The sequence below is a fragment of the Mustela lutreola genome, chromosome 18 (assembly GCF_030435805.1).
Source record: "Mustela lutreola isolate mMusLut2 chromosome 18, mMusLut2.pri, whole genome shotgun sequence".
NCBI lineage: Eukaryota > Metazoa > Chordata > Mammalia > Carnivora > Mustelidae > Mustela > Mustela lutreola.
In genome coordinates, this window is record NC_081307.1 from 22,326,810 (window position 1) to 22,341,937 (window position 15,128).

At 33.5% G+C, this 15,128-nt stretch overlaps 1 protein-coding gene across 1 annotated transcript in view; it reads left to right on the top strand.

Moving 5' to 3' along the window:
* SGCZ (sarcoglycan zeta) overlaps positions 1-15,128 on the top strand; it is a 459,487-nt gene that overhangs the window by 251,218 nt on the left and 193,141 nt on the right. The window lies entirely within an intron of this gene.

A 15,128-nucleotide genomic window follows, 5' to 3' on the forward strand; every position in this document is an offset into this window, starting at 1 on the left:
TTGATTTGAAGAAATCAAAACAGTGAAACAATTGAAAAATCAGTGGAGGTTAGTTTTAAACTGACAAAATTAGAGAACCATTTTGAATTAAACTGCAGTGTTGCTTTGGTTAAGTTTATAAATCCGCCCCTCTGTTTTTCAATAGAAGTAAAAAATACACAGTTGTAGTAATTTCCAAAGGGGCATTTGATACATCATGAGTAATTTTTGCAGGAAACATTGACTTGGATAAATTATTTTATTTTAATATATTATAAATCTTTTTAGCTCAAATCAACATGTATTTTCTAAAAAAAGATGAGGAAGAGTCTTAGTATAGAAATTTTATTTATTTCTGGATGAACATTATTTAAAACAAGTAAGACTATCCTTTCAAGTGTGTGTGTGTGTGTGTGTGTGTGCGCGCGCACTGTGCGCGCACATGTTCCTTGTGGGTATTTTATCACTTAGCAGCATGCTAAAAATCAAAAGATTATAGCTTAGCCATTGTGTATTTTGGCTTCAGGGTGTTAGTTTTCAAAAAGTAGCAAGTATTCTTGGGTCCATGAAAAGAAAACTAGAATCTTTCAAATCTATTGTGCAAATGTGTGTATGTATGGAAATTTAGTAAATCAGAAAAAAATGGAAAACTTGTTATTATATAAAATGTGGAAAGATTATTAACCTTACTTCATAAATATGAAAGTCTATTTTAGGCTAGAATAATTTTTAAATATTACCAATATATTAGCAAATGGGTTTCATAGTAAGCCATAGTTTAATAATTTGTTTCAAAGCCATTTTCCCTTAAACATCAAATTGAAAACTAAACAGGATTATTTTTATAAAACTTATTAGCTTAATTACCTTAACTTTAAATGTTATTTTGTTCTCTATAAACCTGCAGAGCTTCACAAATGCATTATATTGGTTACCACTCTAGGTACTAGAATTTTACATTGAAAGATTACTTGCTGGATTTTAGGGAGACTAACAATACGATAGACACATGTATGGAAACCTGACCTTACTGTAAAAACCGATTAAATTTAGAGTTAAAAAGTTGTATTTTTGTTTTACTTTTTTCTTATAAAAACTGAAAGACTAACATGCATACCCAAGTCAGTGCCTTCCCCCTGACTGGACGTCACCACCACTCACATATTTACTCATTTCTTCTTGTGGTTGACACTATTAAACTGTTGAGTATTTGAGGAAGCGAAAACTTATGCATGGAAATCAAGACATTACTTAACACAGGAAGGTGAGAATAATCATAGGCAGGAACTTCTTCGAAAATGCATTCCACTGACAAGTCCAGGGACAACGAGGGTTTACCTTCGCAGCCGTTTAGATCAATTTGGATGGCTGCCTGGGAATCCAGCTTAGAGAAGAGTTTAATCTTCTCAGCCAGACATTTTTGAGAGTGTAACAACAGTGGTAAACCAGGACTGTCCTGGGAAACGGGGATATATGTTTACACCACCTGTAGACCAAATAAGAAACAGTCCACTAATGTGTTAGCTTAAGAGTATGAGCTGGTGGCAGTCAGGCTCCCTAACCTTCATCCCTGGGAAGTTCAGAACCTCAAGTTCATAAGCATTTCCAAAACCCTCTGTGTTGATTGAAACCTTTAAGCTCCTTTCACATCCCATACCTGTTGCTTGGCCTCTCAGCGACAGCGAAGCCTGGCACAGTGAGAGCAGGTAGGACCCTGTGTCCTCAACGGTCAGACAGGAGGCTGGGAATGACAGAAAAAAACAGATTCGTTTCCACTTTGGAAGTATCTCTACACACACACTATGAACACAAATACAGAGAAAAATATGTCTTTTATAAACAATTCCTGGGTTAGGATTCTTTTGTCCATGAATGTATGCAATTGTTCATTCTCTGCCGTAAAGCCTATTCACTGTTTTAAAAAGCCTAGCCACAGTTTCCCTGAGTCTGAGTTTTCTTAGTAATTAAGGGAGTTTCAAAGAAACTTATCAAAACACTGAATCCTTAGATTAAGAAAGAACACCAAAATTTCAGTAATACTACTAGAAATGAGATTTTTTAAAAGCCCATTAACATTTCAGTATTTACATACATTTTCATGCATTCAAATATTTTTATGATAAAATGTTAAAGTTCCAGTAGGACTAACTTAAGGAAATCTGCTCAATTCAAAAGACACTTAGAAAGATTCACTTAAGATGAGAAAAATACTACTACTATGTACAACAATTTTAATTTGTGTGAATTTTTTCCTGCAGTTTTAATTTGTGTGTGTGTGTGTGTGTGTGTGTGTGTGTGTGTGTGTTTTCCTAAATTAATGCCAGTGGGTAGCTTTCTTTATATTTTGTTAGTATTCCACTCTGAAATAAAGAATTTTCTTATTTAAAGTAACTTCCTGGTTATGTAGGAATTTAATCCCATACATCTAGACAGAGCAATCTCTATTAATCAAAAAAATGCAGTTGCTCACAGACATACATCTAATCTCCTAACCTAGTAAACCATGTGCTGTTTCTACTCTGAGCTAACTGGTCCCCTGCCCCAACCAGCAGATATTTGAGTAGATAGATAGATAGATATTTGAATTTATTATTATACATCACAGTTTACTCTCTTCTCCGTGCTTTAAAAAAAAAAAAATTAACCTTTTTAAAATGGTCCATTACTATCAGTACAGAGAAGAATGTTATATTCTATGTTTGAAATACCTGAAGAATTCAGTGTATTTTTCAGAATTAGCAAAATTATTTTCAGGGAGTAAGTACTTACTGAATATTAGTGAAGTTAAATATATAGTTTAGATAGGAAAAGTACAAAGGATATGGGATTTAGGTCTACCTTACATAAATGATAACAATGATAATAAGATTTTGACTCAGTCTTCAATGCACATGATCTAACATGAAGTCAGAATCTTTGAACTGTCAGGAAATTAGGACATGTAATCATCAGGCTTTTTTCCCCCCAGGGTTTCATGAGTCCAGAGAACTAAGGTGGTTAAATTACCTACATTTCACTGATTCTTGCCTCAAAAATTTGCACTGTGCAGTTCTCTAGAACTTTTTGTTTTACCTAGCCTCATCTGGTATTAACTGAACAGCTCTCTTGTTAATTTTTTTCTGCTCAAATGTCCTTAATTAAGGTGGCACCTCACTGTTGCCCCTATCCCAGCATCCTTCATCAGGATCTCATAATTATGCAGGGAACCGCTCCCCGATAATTCCAATTCCTGTACCTCCTCAACAAAGCAAAGTGAAATTTGAGCTCTTGGGACTCCTGTGTTAGCACAGCTGGGAGTAGGGCCATGTTCTCCCTTTCATGTACAGTCATTTCACCTGGCTTCACAGCTGGGATGCTCAGTTCTTGGCACAACCAGTTTTTGGTCTTGTGTCTTCAATTATTTTTTATAGATTTCAGACACAAAGCCCTGGGGCCAGACAAACATAGCAAACTTCTTCCCTGTATACACAACATACCCGACTCAGGTACTTTGGCAAATATCCTCCATGCAAACCAGTACATACAAAGATATCTGCAAGCTTGTGTAATCATTTTATTATCATCATTAATATTATCATTTCAGTGTTTAAGTGTTTAAATTTTAAGTGTTTAAGTGTGTATTATTTTACTATAATGTCTTTATTTAAGTTAAAAGCACAAATCATGCCCCAAATGATTACATTCAGAAAAGCAGCTATTAACATATGATAAACATCATCCCAATTAGATAATTACACATCCACACAAATGAAAGGGTAAGTATGGGAAAGAGACATGTACATGATATTTTTAATTAATACGCTATACATGCTTTAATAAATGAAAAATCTGAAATAAATGGGAAAACACTGCTGAACTTAAGTATTTCTTTATCATAAGGATGTTTTTAAAAAAACTTGTCCTTATGGTTAAGAATAAAAGACTATGAATGTCATTAAGAAGCTGGATGCATTAGCTCCATGTTTTAATTTCAGACAGTGTTCATTAACTCCCTGCAGTGCAGTCTGAGGTGATTAGCTCCTCTCCAATTTCTCCTTACCCCTCTTCATTTTCAGGGTTTTTTTTTTTTTTGTAATTATATTATTTTAACTTTGTCAGAGTTCATAATATTTACATTCTGTTCTGCAACTTTAATTGTGTTGGCACTTTTGTCTTAATTCTACAGATAGATGGCTTTGGTACTAACCATCAGCTCCTTTTATTATGGCTTCTTCATGACTGAGTTCATTATTCCAATCATTTCCTCCTTACTTGTATTTCATTGTTAATTAGTTTTGTTTGTTAATCCTTGAAATATTTCATGCTGAAGGTGTCTCTCTATTGTCTCTATTCTTTTCTGGGAATATTACTAATGGTTCATCCCTTCTTTTCCTGTTAACTAATTGCTCTCTTAAATTCCACCACTGAATATTGCCATAACAAGTCTTCAGGTAGCCTGATATGTTTCTCCTGCTGATGACACAAACTTTCTGCCTTGATGCCAGATACATTTTTGCCATTTTATTTTAAGGAGGTGTTGTCAAATGTATCTCTCAGTGTCTTTCATTTCCATATGTTTGGGGCTTCACTTCAGAGAAAGCAGTAATTCTTGTGTTGGATCATCTTTGTTGTGCACAGCTATAATTTAATTATTTTTAAACTCTTTATTTTTCCTCTGAATGCAAGTAACTGTTATTATCTGCGATCTTTCTTCCATGTCTTTATTTTTCTTCACATGAATTTTGCCCTTGCTCTAATGCTCTTATTTTATGTATAAGGGTGTTCTGATTATTGGAATTTTCCATACATCCGTAGTCTCCTTGTAAATGGTATTAGGGTATTTTATTGTCTTTGAGCTATGGTTTTATTAAAATTAAAATTAATCATTCTAAAACTTAAAGCACTTGCCTGACCTAGTTTGATGATCTCCAGTGAGTCACAATTGGAGGTAGGGGAACTACTGTCTAGTTATTGTTTCATCAGTGAGATGGTTGTTGAGAAGGGAGGATAGATGGAGATTGCTTTCCTTTCGGAAGTACTACTAAATGACATGCCAACTAGATGTGGACTGCTTAAATTCTGTAGGTTTTAGTGGCCCTTTCTGCCTCTGAAGAATTTTTCCAGTGCTGTATTTATACTTGGTAGGCTTTTTTTAGTACCACCTACCTTACCACCTTCTTTTCCTCTATCCACATAAGTTTATTTAGGTTAGACTTCCTGGGGATAAAAATATATGTTTATAAAAAATAAAAAATTAAAAAAAAAGACTTCTCTGAAATATATTAACACTCCTTCTTTTCTTCTGGCGATAGGGATGAAAGTAGGGTAGGGATACTTGTTCTAAGGTACTATGAAGTAATTGGTTTCTTTTCTTGGGTCCAACTTTTTCAAGTTTATAGGGTAAGCTTAAATCAAGAAATTGTTGGCTATTCCAAGAAACAAATACTTTTTAAAAGAAATATTTGTGGGATGCAGTTAAGATCAGTTAAGCATCTGCCTTCAGCTCAGGGCATGATCTTGGGGTTCTGGGATGGAGCCCCATATTAGGCTCCATGCTCAATGGGGAGTCTGCTTCTCTCTCTCCCTTTGCCCCTCCCTCCTACTTATGCTCTCTGTCTTGCTCTGTCTCTCTCAAATGGATAATTAAAATATTAAAAAAAGAGAAAGAAGTGTGGTTTAACTTTTTAAGTAGTAAAGAAGTTTCTGAAAACTTTTCTATTTGAATGTATAGTATTAGGTGAAATCCATCCTTCCCTCCCTCAGTCCTTTCTTTTCTTTTCTTCTCTCTTTCTTTCTTTCTTTCTTTCTCTTTCTTGGCCAGTAGTCCCTAATACTATAATGTGAATAGTCCATTTGTCCTATCACTGATTTGAAATATGGCTTTCTCATACACATTTCTAAATGTACATGGATTTATTTCTGGTCTCTGTTCTGTTCTATTGACATACTTAGACAAAAACCAAACTTTAGGAATTTTTTTTTTTTATTACTGTGAGAGCAAGTTCTTTTTTATTACTCTTTTACAAAAGTTTTTGCCTATTGTGCGTTTTCTCTTCCAAATGAACTTAATAATCAGCTGTCAAGTTTCATAAAAATTCCTCTTGAGAACTTAATTATGGTTAATTTAATTTGTGAGAAATTGACATCTTTATAGTTTTGAGTTATCCTATCTAGGAACATGGCTTCTCTTTTGATTTTTGTGTTTTTTTAGAACTTACTTTGCATTTCTTAGGAACATTTCTTAAATCTTTTTCATATAAGTGTTACAGATTTGCCAATCACATTATGGTTCTTACTGCATATAGGAATGGCTTTTCCATTCACTTTTCTCATTGGTCTTTGTGCTTATATAAAAAAGCTGTTCTTTTTTGTTGTGGATATATTCTGGTCATTTTCCTGAAATTTTACTGTTTCTATTATATTTAAAATCATTCAGTGGCCAATAATGATTTTTAATAATAACAACTAAGATTCAGCTTACACAAGAGCTCTTGAGTCAAATTCCTGGTTTTAAATCCTGGCTCTGTGAGAAAGCAGTTGTGACTAATTACCTTATTTAACCACTCTGTGCCTTACTTTTATCATATGTAAAATAAAGTTCACAGTGGACCCGAATGTTTTTATTATTAAAGTAATAGTGTCCAGCCCTACTAAGAGAAATATAACTTCTAAGGAAAGCCAAACGTTACATTAAATGCTTTGCATATTTTAGCTCATTCATCCTTACTATGTGATATCTATTATTATGAAAGACAGTATATTTTGAAAGAGTTTAAGGATTTGCTGACACACTGTAAATAATACGTAATAAGAGATAATCTAATATTATATCATAATTTTTTGTTCTGAATATTTACGATTAACCAATTGGGGGAAAGTAGGGAGAGGAAAGATTGTGAGCACATTTTTGGAACTGTTGATTTGCCCAGTAGGAGAGCACGGATTTCAGGTTAGACAAGTGGATCCATTAAGTCTGGATTTCATGTTGGAGGTACAAGCTAGAGATATAAATTAGAGATATTGTCTGTCTGTCTTTCTGTCGGTGTTATCTGTCTTATCTATCTGATTTCAGACAAGATTAGACAAGAATATCAAGTAAGTGAGTGTAAATAGAAAATTTAAGGAAGTTTATTGGAGGAATCCAGGGTATCCAAAACTGAATAGTTTAGAAAGAAGTGGAAGAACCAAGTACAGACAAAGGAGAGGATATTGAAGTAAGAGGAAAACCAAAAGAATGTGGTATCTTGAAAGCAGAAAGAAGAAAGTGTTTCTAGGTTGATATAGTGAAGAACTGTTCCTGATAGGCAAGTAACATGAAGACTGAAAATTTATCCTCTCATTATTAGCTTGATTATACCTTAGTCAGAAATAGTTATTTTTTTAAAACTACTTATTTACCTTAGAGAGAGAGAAAGCACAAGCAGAGGGACAGAGCGGGGGTGAGAGAGAATCTCAAGCAGACTCCCGGAGAATGCAGGGCCCAATGCAGGGCTCGATCTCACAACCCTGAGATCATGACCTGAACCGAATCCAAGAGTTGGACACTTAATTGACTGCACCATCCAGGTGCCCCAGAAATAAAATAGTTTTTTATTACAAAAATGGTGTTTTTTATCACATTTTAATTTATCTATTAATATGACTTTTATTTTTTAATGTATTAATGAAATTTCATTAAAAGATATTCAAACATCCTTTATTACTGGGATGATCTTTTTTTGTTGTTCGTGAGGTAGCAATTTTTTTTTTAGGTAGTAAATGTTTATTAAAGAATCCTGAACATTAAACTTTGCACTTTACAAACCATTTTAATACATATTTCCGTACTTAATCTATACTGCTATCCATGAGGAGATATTGTCTTCATTTGCATATGGCAATCCAGCTGCCTTAATTCACCCAACGTAAATCTTAATACTGTGACTAGAATCTCAGTCTTCCTGTCTTGATTCACTGCTTATAACAATTCATTATACTCTCCAAATTAATCATTTTTTACACATTCTCCAGGAAACCCACATTTCTATTTCCGTGTGTAGAATGCTGTGCTGGATGCATGGAAGAAAGCACGGGGACAGTTTGAGCGTAGTAGGTAGTAGACCTTATTTAGCAATAAGAGAAAAAATAATACCATAGAAAAAAATATGTATATATTTTAGGAACAAGGAAATATACATATATATTTAGGAACAAGAAAAAAAATAATACCATAGGAAATTTTCATTAAACTGAGAGACAGTTTGAAGTTGCAGAATATGTAAACATAAGTGAAATTACTTATCAAGGGAAGTATTCCTTGGACTTAGAAACAACAAAAATAACAACAACATCAACAATGGCAGCAACAAAAACTACAGAGAGACTCCAAAAAATACTGTGTATTTTTTTCTAGAGTGGTGATTGTCCTCTCACTAGTGTGGTCTCCCAGACTCCACTGAAGCCTTGTGGAGAAATCAAGATTTTCTCATCACCTCATACTTAACCAGCTACCTTTATAAACAAACATTAAACAAGTTACATGGTTCTCTTCTCTACCAAGACACATCCACACACACACTCAGAGCCCTTCACTTACTACTTTTCAAGAAAATATGTAAGAAAATGACACAGCAAACCAAGAACAAAAGAGAAGCACCCATTAGCTCAGGTTGCTGTTATGTACAGAATCAGAATTTTCTTTGGTGGGGAGCAGGTGGAGGGCAATCTGTTGCAAAGAGCCTGGAACAGGGATATAGTAAACATAGAGTAAAATTGATATGCTAGTAATTATTACACATCTTTTAATGCTTTACAATAATCTGATATAACAATATAGTTCAGTGTTAGGAATTACCTGCCTGAAGGAGCACCAAAAATTAAGCATCAAATATTTGCTCATTCATCTCCAATAGCTCCTGCTACCAATTATTAAGTACTTCCCAAATGTTAACTGCTATGTGAAGGCCCTGGTATGCATGCTTATTTAATTCTCACAGCAACCCACATGAAGTAGACATTATTACATTCATTTTACAGATGAGAAAAAGCATGTGGCTTAAAGCAGTTATATAATTTACCAGAGAATTACAAAAAGTTGTGGGACAAAGATCAAATCCAGGTTTGTCAGACTTTTATAACCCATCTCTTAACTACCTGGAAATCTCTACATCCATGAGTGGAATAAGCCAAGTCTTGTCAGGAAGAAGGTGAAGGGGACTTCTCCAAAATTCCATTATTATTGAATATGTGAAACATTCCATACTTCCTATAAAGTATGTTTTTTTAAATCCTTGCTATAGCATTGATTTTAAAATAGGTACTTAGGCTCTTTAATAATTTTTCTTGCATGAGATAAAAAAAATAGACACTTGAACACCACTTTCTAGCAACTGGGATTTTGATGAGGTATCAGTGTAATTTCTTATAAACGAGCTAAAAGAAATTGTACTTCAACTAGATTTCTTTACTACCACCAAAGTTGTATCTACATTAGTGTGTGGGCACACAATTGGTATATAGGATCATCTAAGTCATGATGAGGATTTACTGAAAATATCCAAAGTTCTAGGAGTAGACCACAGAGAAAATATTAGCAACACATACTCTAGCTCAGAGTTTTTCAAACTTTTTTTAATATGAGCCACAGTGAGAAACAAATTTTACACTGTAGCAGGTATACACTCTGACTTTTTTTCTAATCTACTATATTCTAGTGGAGTCATTCTATTTGAACTTTGATTGAATTAAATAATTAATATTATATATGTATGTGTATATATATATACATATGTGCGTGTATATATATATGCATATGTGTGTGTGTTTGTGTATATATATATATATATATTTGTTGCAATCCACCAAATTGATTTAATGGCCTTTTAATGTGTGTGATTTGAAAAGCTGCCCCAGCTATTAGCTCTTCAAATATTATGTTCAATTTGGCAAGGTATTTTTTCTTTTCTTTCAAGTGTCACAGATGTAATGGATTCTACAGTGGGGAATATATAACACTTTATTTGAATTTCAAAGGAAAAAATACAAAAGGTATAAATACCATGAAAGCACCAATCCTTTGTTGTTTTTTTTTTTAAAGTAACAGAAGATCCTCATTTTTTTTTTTTTAAGATTTTATTTATTTATTTGACAGAGAGAAATCACAAGTAGGCAGAGAGGCAGGCAGAGAGAGAGAGAGAGAGGAGGAAGCAGGCTCCCTGCTGAGCAGAGAGCCCGATGCGGGACTCGATCCCAGGACCCTGAGATCATGACCTGAGCCGAAGGCAGCGGCTTAACCACTGAGCCACCCAGGCGCCCACCAATCCTTTGTTTTGACCACTCCCTCCAACTGTGTCTGGTAGATTAATAGCCCAGTGAAATTTTTAAACTTATTAGTATGTGTGTGTACAGAAAAATATATACTTAGTGAATGCTTATTTTACTGAGAGAATGGATGGTTAGTATATTTTAAAAATATAAATTAAAACCACGCAAAATGATGTTTCTCTGTCATGTTAGACAAATGGAATAGGCAGCCCTACTAGCCCTAATATTCTGTGTTTGTTTCAAAAGTTTTTAACCAGTAGAAACATGTGGTGACTTAGATCCTAGAATTGCCATGTATAGCATAAGAAATAGTAGCCATATTAACTTCATACTTTTAAAGAAGCAAAATAGTCCTTGTTTGCATTCTCTAAAAAGAATTGAAGAGAACAGACTAATTTGGAATTTTCAGAGCTTTATGGGCTTATTAGGATCCTGTCTGTACTTGAGCCACAAAATGATCTGCCTTATATTTCTTATAACTATGTTGTTGCTTGATGAAATTGTTTCTGTTACATTACACATTAATTTTTTTTTCTCTAGTTCTTTGTCCTGGAGGTCAGCTCTGGGAACTGAGTTTGGAAATATTCTTAGTGACAACATTTTCACTTGAATTGGGTGTTCCACACTAGATTAGTATCTAAGGTCAAGCTGGTATACCTCCATAGGAGAGAATTTCAGCTGGGCTTTAAACAATGATTGGGGTTTGAATTTGAAATTACAGAATTTGTATGAGCAAGAAAATAATTTATAAAAGACAATGTCTAGGAAACATTAAAAAGAACAGTTTGGTTTGATGTGAGGAATCATATCCAATCCAGGCTGGCACACCCTAAGTGTGTCCCAGGATTTTCCAGGGGGTAACAAGGCATGGAGTTATCCTTTCTAGACTTCCAAGTTGGAAATGTACTATTTCCTAAATTTGATCTGCCTGTGAAGGACCCTGTAGCTGCTCCTTCTCCTTTTCCTGCTTCTACACCACCACCACTCTTCCTTGTTTTACAGAAGTAAAAAGCTGTCTTTGGTCATTTTTTTTTTTTTACAGTTTTAAAACTATTGTTGAGAGTATAAGAAGTTCAGAGTGAGAGAGAAGTTGTTGGTTAAACAACAAAAAAGTTTAAGGGTACACTGCCCAGGAAGTAAAAGTAAAAAGTTGATAAATAGATTGATAAGTCAATAAATAAATGTAAAAGCAATAGAGATTAGAAAGTATCAGTGGCTGAATAAGACTGTTGAAAGGGCAGCTTAAGCATTCCTCCAGACCATAAACTCATGGCAGAAATCTCTCTCTTTTAGAATTATTAATCAAAAATAAGTTAGTTATTTTGGGGTAATATTAATATACATATTTGAAAGGAACGTTCAATTTTTTTTTTTTTTTATAGAAAATAAGACTGGTTTTACTGAGGATTTGGGTTAGATGGCAGATGTGTTCTAGCATTTGGGTAAGCTCAATGTAGAGTTCCACAAAATTGGAACATTCCTCAAAATACATTTAAAATACATATACAATAAGGTACCTGGATGGCTCAGTGGGTTAAGCCTCTGCCTTCGGCTCAGGTCATGATCCCAAGGTCCTGGGATCAAGAGCCCACATCATGCTCTCTGCTTAGCAGGGAGCCTGCTTCCCCTCTCTGTCTCTGTCTGCCTACTTGTGACCTCTCTCTCTGTCAAATAAATAAATAAAATCTTTTAAAAAATACATATGCAATAGAGAGTATAAGATAGTTTATCCCTTGTAAACATTAAACTTTATATCCCAAAAATATTTCAAATATCAGCTTAAAAATATTTGAGGGGATATAGTTTTAAAAAATATTTTAAGTAGTTGCGTGAGCAAAAAAGCATTTGAAGAACAAAGGTATAAAGGAAAGGGGAACACTGATTTGGAATGCAGCTTATGGCTTTATACACGCAGGGTTTGAATGCTAAGGAATTTGGAGTTTATCCCTAAGGCACTGATACTCTAAACTGCAATATTATCTTACTTTAGCTTAGTATACTATATTTCAAGTTAATGAAACACATTTCTTTAAAAATAATAAGCAGATTTTTCATTAACTGGAAAAGCTTTTCATTTTTACCCATTATTTAGGGTTGCTGTATTTTAATATGGTAGACAATCATTCTTTTTAATATTTCTGAGACATAGAATGTTAAAAGTTTTATTAAAAGGCATTACACTGAACCACAGATGAAATATGTTTTTTAAACAGAAATACTCAGTATCTTAATACTAAAATCCATTACTTTTAATTATTTCAAATTAAAATATTCATATTTACTCAATTGATGGTTTATAAATGATTTTTAGATATGAGACTGTTCTTTTAAGTGAGATCTCGCAAAAAGTAAAAGCAGTATAATGCAAATGGAAATGGAGATCTGGCCCATCCATGAGAAGAATCTGTTGGATCTCTGATTCTCCTGCATTATCCCTGGAAAAACACTGGTTTTCACGAATATTTTTAGTGTCATCCTACACCTTTTTTATTGTACATTCAGGAGAGCTATCACAATAAGATCCAATTACAAATACTGTAACTACCTTTCTGTCCACATTTTATCATAGTATGCTTCCTCATCACTGTAAAAGCTCATACTTCATTATAGTCACGATTTTGCTTTTTCAGATACTTCCCCCTTCTCTCATTTTCCTTTGATTTGCATTAATAAAATAATTGAAAGATTTAAAGTATAATCTCTACTTGTTAATTTTCTATCTCCAAAGCAGTTGAGATCTCTTTTGAAGTAAAAGCAGCCTCCTATAAACCAGAACCTGCTTTAAATAGCACATATGTGACAAAATAAGTAATCTTTATCACAAAATTACTAAGATATATTAAGATCCTAAGAAAAGAAAGAACAAGTTCATTTGATGTAATTTTGGTTTTATTAATTTTATTAATGCTAAATGTAACATTACTATTACAACAAATCTATATGTTGCCCTTGGTCATCCTGTGTGTTAGAAACTTAAAGTTAGGTCCTGCAGCTTTACAAATTTGGTTAGTACAACAGTGTTTTTGGTTGAATCTTTAAGATTTTTTATATATAGCTTTAAGTTTTGTTCTATAGCCTATGAATGATCCAGTTATGTCTATAATAGTTGTATGGATTTCCAGGGAACTTAGGACCTCTCGCTCCAATTTTCTGTCACTGTTGAACCTTTTGGTTTGTTTTCCCCCTGTATAATATGAAAGGTTTTACTTCTGCTGTGACATTTACCCAAATATGGATTTCTTTCATTTCCTGGATTTCCGTATTTTCTTAATCCTCTGAAATGAACAGATATATTCACACATGATTTTTTTTTTTTTAATTCTGTGAAGACCTCACAAAAGTTTTAAGGAGATGGAGTATTTACATTTTGATATGCAATATGGTAAAATGCTTTTATTTTACAGGATGTCTAAAATTTCATTTAACATTGTTTATATATAGGTATTAGACATCCTAAGATATAAAAGCATTTCGTCATACTACTGAGTCATTCTTGCATTTCTGTCTTATTATTCTTTCCCTCCCTTTCAATAACAACAACTGGAAAATTCTTCTATGTGAATATATGTTGTGTATTGTTTTTAAAAAATGGAAAAAGATAGAAAATGCCCACCAATTGGTTAGTAGAATTTATATTAGATAATGAAATGAAACATGAGAACAGAATACAAATTTAGTTTAGATGCTTCAGGTTTTTTTTAATTATTACAACAAGCAGATGTCAGGAGGCCAAAAATTTGAACTGATTTCAAGGCCCTAGTTTTCACACTATCCCTCGAGATCCCGGAGGTTATTGTAATTTTCCTCTCTTTTCTCTTTAGTTAAAAATCTAAAGAAAAGAGTCTTTCTTTCTTAAAAAAAAGGGGGGGGGGCTAAGTCAACCTACATCACTGAGGAAAGGAGAAGAAGAGTGGAGAGAGGGAGAGAAAAACTAGAAATTACTGGAGGCATTTGTCAGATTCTATAAACATGGATGGGGCAGAAAAATAATTATGTATTCAGATTCTTCTCATAGATATTGAGATATGCAAAGTAAGGTTTTGAACTGTTAAAATTTACTTTGTGCTATGAACTGTTTCTTTGACCCTGACACCACTCTAAGGCTGAATTACATGGTTTTAGTCTTTAACCAAGTCACAAAATTATTATTTTAGAAATTTAAATGTCTCAGAAATAAGGAAGGAAGCAATAAGAGGCATGGTTAATTAAATGTCATAGCTTTCATATGCCCTATAGTCACTGCATCATTGCCTACCTATGCAGTAGTTATTAGTTAAGTAAAATTTATTGTAGCAGTATTTTCCCCTGATAAAATATTTAAGTTAAGTTCATTTTAATCTCTCCTTCTTATTTCTTGAGGTGTAAATTGTTGCAAATAATGGTCTTCAGTAAATTTTAAGTGTAATTAGTAATTGTCTGCCATTGCATTTCTTCCTAGGAAGTGTTTGTGAGGTGGATTATATTTCTGTTATTCTTACTTTATTCTGAAGTAGGAAAAGAGAAATTTAACATAATTATACAAATGCCTGCATTTATTGCTTTTTGATCTTTTTAAAATCAATCCTGAGGTAACACCATGTCCTTCTTGCCCCCTTCATCTGTCTATGATTTGCAAAGAGCATTTCATGTTGCATTTCACTCAGCGTACTAGTTTCACTATCTTGGCTTCTTCTTCCGATCATGAAAATCTAAAGGAGGGAAATAGAGTCAAAGTGCTCTTGGCCATACCAGATAACACAGTTTATCAGAGAAAACTTGGGAAATCATCCAATATAGCAAAATTCTTTGCAGAGAAAGTAATTCTAATACTTCCAAGTGCTTTACACTTCATTTGACATAATGTTTGATTAGCTCAGTAGTCATTCAAA